The following is a 4,961-nucleotide window of genomic DNA, read 5'->3' on the forward strand; positions in this document are numbered from 1 at the left end:
AGTAAATTGACTAACCTTTTTAAAGGTAAAAGTGAATTTCTAAAGCCTAAGGCATTCATGGGATTATACAATACTGTAAGTCTAGAAGATCGGCTCTTCCAAGCTTCTCGCTTCACAGGTGAGAAAACAAAATGTTACGTGACTTTCCCAAGGTCACAGAACAGGTCTGTGGCTGTCAGGATTTGAATCAGTGCTAGCTCCCTTCTTCAGGCTCTTTCCACTCTGTCTACAATAGAAGCTGTGTTCACAAATGAGTGACAATCCCCAGAATTACATGGATAAATATACAGTGGTGGTGGTTGTGGAGGTGGTGAAGGTGGTGACGGTGGTGGTGATGATAGTGGTGGTGGTGATGGTTGAATAGGTGGTAGTGATGATGGTGGTGGTGGTGATGGTGGTGGTGGTGGTGGTGATGGTGGTGGTGGTGGTCGTGATGATGGAGGAGGTGGTGGTGGTGGTGATGGTGGTGGTGGTGGTGATGGTGATGGTGGAGGAGATGGTGGTGGTGATGGCAGTGGTGGTGGTGATGGCGGTGGTGGTGGTGGTGGCGGTGGCAGTGGTGATGGCGGCAGTGGCAGTGGCGATGGTGGCGGTGGTGGTGGTGGTGGTGGTGGTGGCGGTGATGGTGGAGATGGTGGTGGTGGCAGTGATGGTGGAGGTGGTAGTGATGGTGGAGATGGTGGTGGTGATGGTGGTGGCGGTGGTGGTGGTGATGGTGGTGGTGATGGTGGTGGTGGTGATGGTGATGGTGGTGGTGATGGTGGTGGTGGTGGTGGTGGTGGTGATGGTGGTGGTTGTGGAGGAGGCAGAGGTAGAGGAGGAGGCCGTGATGGTGGAGGAGATGGTGGTGATGGTGGTGGTGATGGAAGAGATGGTGGTGGTGATGGTGATGGCGGTGGCGGTGGTGGTGATGGTGATGGTGGTGGTGGTGGTGGTGGTGGTGGTGATGATGGAAGAGGTGGTGGTGATGGTGGTATGCATATGTGATGGAATATTGAAGAGTAGGGGACAGACAGTTCAAGGGCAACTCAAAGGCATGTCAGCTGAGGCTGAGATTCAGTTATGACTGGGTATATCTAACAGACTGATGGAATGAGGCCTGGGATGCAGCAGGTATAGGCAAATCAATTAGATGTATCTATAAACAAAATGAGAGACAGTACAGCAACTGAGGAAGCAAAAAGTTCATAAGGACTTTTCCGTGTGGGATTGCCCTGTGTGTTGGATACTTCCAGGATGGGGAAACTTCCTGACAGTGAGTCTCCTTGAGAACACAGGTTGTGGAAACCCATCGGTATTTGTTGATTGCCTTTTTGGTGCAATACTCTCTGCTAGGCCTTGGCAACACAAGGGTAAGCAGGAAAGCAGGACAAGTCCCTGCTCTATACCTATCTTCAAAGGTTCTTGATTTTTGTTTTTTTAATGATAGGAGAGTTGCCTGGCTGAATAAGACAATTTGCCAAGTCCTGCCCACCTGTCCTGAGTGGTGGTGCAGGCTGGAAGAGCCCTGGTTATCTCTTGCGGAAAGGTCCACATGTCATTGAAAAGTCCTCATGAGCCATCCACTCTGGCCCACAGTGCCACTGTGTGGTAGGCACCCGTGGGCTGATCCTGCGCAAAATAAAACAAGCAGTAGCAGCTTCTAAGCCAACATACCACTTCTGGTCAGGAATTCAAAGCACTTTCTCTGAATAACTATTGTGCTGAACCAAGGCAAAGAAAAGGCTCTAGAATCTTGGGGCTCAATGGACCCTTAGTGATTGGCTATTGGGCCCAAGTTCTCCTCTGTAAGATCTCTGACTGTGGTCAAATCATGGCATCAGTAAGCAGAGGGCAGCTCTCTACTCCTTCAGACCATCCATTTATTTGATCCATGATGCTGATGGGCTCTGTTGAGTATGGAACACATCTCCATTTCTACAAGAGCCTAACACTAATCAGCTATTGCAGCAACTATTCAGCTCATTACCTCATCCCGGTTCAGGTCCTCCCGTTCACCCCCCTCAGACCTTTATCCTGAGTCCTCTCTATCCCTTGGGAATATGTTTCTTTCCTTGCTTATGTTGGTTCTTCTCTCTTGTCATCAGGTGTGTCTTCATACGTTATGAAGACACTCCTGGCACAATAACTGACTTAGAATTGGCCCAGTTCGGCTTATCAGATGGGGAGTGTCTGCTCTCTGTAGAAACAGGTGATACAACGATCAGCGACATGTCCTCCTCCCTAAAGAACTGAGCAAATGTTAGTGCCTGGCAGCTCTGTCTTCTTCTGTCTATTATTCTAACATGGAACCTGCACCGTTACCTCCAGGGAGACAGGTATGTAAATGAGACAGGCATGAGAACAGACATAGAATAGGCCATGCAGGTATGAATGATTCTTTCCACATCCCTTCCTCTTAGAGAGGACTTGGAGGATCTCAGTAGCTCCCCTCAGAAACTGGCAGGGGACACACACAAGGAAGAGAAAAAAGTGCAGAATCACAGCTGAGGTTTTGTTGATTTTAGAGTTTGCTTTACTTCAATTCCCTATAAACTTAGAATTGATAACAGTGTGTAAATCAACTTATTATAATATGTCATTTCGCTTTAGAGTTTCCAAAATTGAAAATGGTCTTATGTGTATCTCAGTTTCACAACACTATCAGATTCCAGCCATGAGATCAAAGTATCTTCTACTTCCTAAATTGTGGGTTCGGATTTTTAGGCGGTAAAAACCTTTTTCAGGTTGTAGCCATCAACCTATTATAAACTTCCAATCATTATCATCCTTACATGCATAAGTTAAGCTCATTATTGAAGTTATCTCAGAAGATACAACTCATTACATTTTCTTTTTTCCTATTGAATCATGCAATCATGTAATATATGGTCCACAGATACAAACTGTGGTTCCCGAGTGCCAGGCTAGGGACCAGAGCTGGTCCATAATCAGGTCTTCATTTGTCCACCTCGTTTTGAAGTGAATGAAGAAAATGAGGGGTGCGTGTCATTGTGAGGGGCCTATTCTTGGGAAGTTAGGTCTTCTAGTCTAAGATTAACTCAATCTTATTCATCTGGTATTAAAAATCTTTTATAAAATAAAGGTGCTAGTGTGTTAACTGTTGCATACTTTCTTTCTGTTATGTTCTTATCGGCAAAATAAAAGCTGTTAACCTCGAATCACCTGAAAAACATTTTGTTAACTGACCCTACAGCACACTGCCACCTCACACTACCAGGGATTACGTTCCCACCCTACAAAGAACCAGCCTGATGGGAATCCAGAAAGAACTGTGAGATCCAGGAGGATTTGTGAGAAACGGGACGCTGTACTTAGAAGTATTCAAAAGACACCCAATTAAGGACCAAGTTAGAGCTTTGACAAGACCCAACTTCAAGTAAGAGTTGTAATTAGTTTTCATGAAGGTGCACGTGGGAGCCATCCATATTTATTTGTTCATTCATAGATGGGGATCTGGATGCCCTCATAAGAATCTGATATAATTTCAACTTTGAGAAATAACCAATAATAAAATTCTGAGAGATAAAAATAATTAGGGTATTTGCATCCTACTGGATGATAAATTTTAATGATTAAGAACAGTGCGATTCCAGTGCCAGAACCATCAGATTAATGACGGTTAAATAAAAAGTCCAGAAACAGATCCAAGCACATACAATAATTTACATTTGATAAAGGGGATATTTTTAAAAGTGAAGAAAGGATAAATTGTCAAATAATGATGGTGAGGCCACTGGCTAACTGTTTGGAAAAAAATAAGTACCATCCCTAACTCACAGCTAACACCCTCCCCCCACAAAGTCTGGGTATATTAAGTATTCAAATTTTAAATTTTTTAATAGCAGTAAAAGAAAATATAGATGAAAATGTATGAATATTGGAATGAAAAAAGCCTTTCTAATGCTGACAACCACCAAAGGCAGACATTATAAAGGAAAACATCAGTTAGACATATAAAAACTTAAAAATCTCTCTGTGGGAAGGAACCTATAAACAAAATTAAAAGACAAAAAATAGCAGTATGACAATGGATTAATATTTTCAATATATATAAAGTCTTATTTATATAGTAATATGTAATATATATAATTTTAATATATTTACATTTTATATATTAGCAATATGTATATATAAAAGCAATATGAAGCAAATTAAATAATAAAAATGCTATCTCTAAAAATCAAAAGTAAAACGAAGAAGCAAACCAAATTATACAGCCATTCAGTAGCATAACCACAGAGAGAAACTATTGGAAGTGATTTTAAAACATAGTAATTTGACTGGGCATCCCTAGTGGGATACACCCTCAGGACCCCAAAACTCGAAAATAGTAATAAATTTTAAACTGTTTTTAATATTCATATTGTGGACAATAAAGTTGGTGTTGCTATTCTAAGACTGCGATTGTGCTGTTAAGAGCCAAGACTCTTGGAGTGGAAGAAAAGAGATACAAATAGATATTAGATCAATGAAATAAAGTAAAAATCCTGTAGTCCTGAATTTGAATGGGAAATATCAGTAGGAACTTACAATACATTTTCTTACTTGTATTTCCTGTCTTTGCTCACTGAAAGGGCTTAGAAGTAATGACAAGACCAGTGGTAATCAGGACCCCACCGCACCCAGATGGTGTCTGTAAATATCATCTTCCTCTAAAAGAAACCAGGATTTCCCCAGAGAAATTACTAATTTCAGGTCTGATGCAGGAAATGTATGCTATGAGCCTGGATCTTCTTTCATAACAGATAGCAAGGAAGCTATCAGACTGCTAAGGTCATTCAAAAGGACCCAGGAACAAACAGGAAGAAGCACCCATTGGCCAAAGACGACGAGCTCAGCATCAATAAGGATAACAACCACATCAATTTCAACAGATCAAGTATATTTAAATGTATGAGTTCATATGGTTCCCATGGAGTATAGAAGGAAACCATCTCATTATTTTGAAAGGGGAAAGA

The sequence above is a fragment of the Balaenoptera musculus genome, chromosome 4, assembly GCF_009873245.2.
Source record: "Balaenoptera musculus isolate JJ_BM4_2016_0621 chromosome 4, mBalMus1.pri.v3, whole genome shotgun sequence".
Lineage (NCBI taxonomy): Eukaryota > Metazoa > Chordata > Mammalia > Artiodactyla > Balaenopteridae > Balaenoptera > Balaenoptera musculus.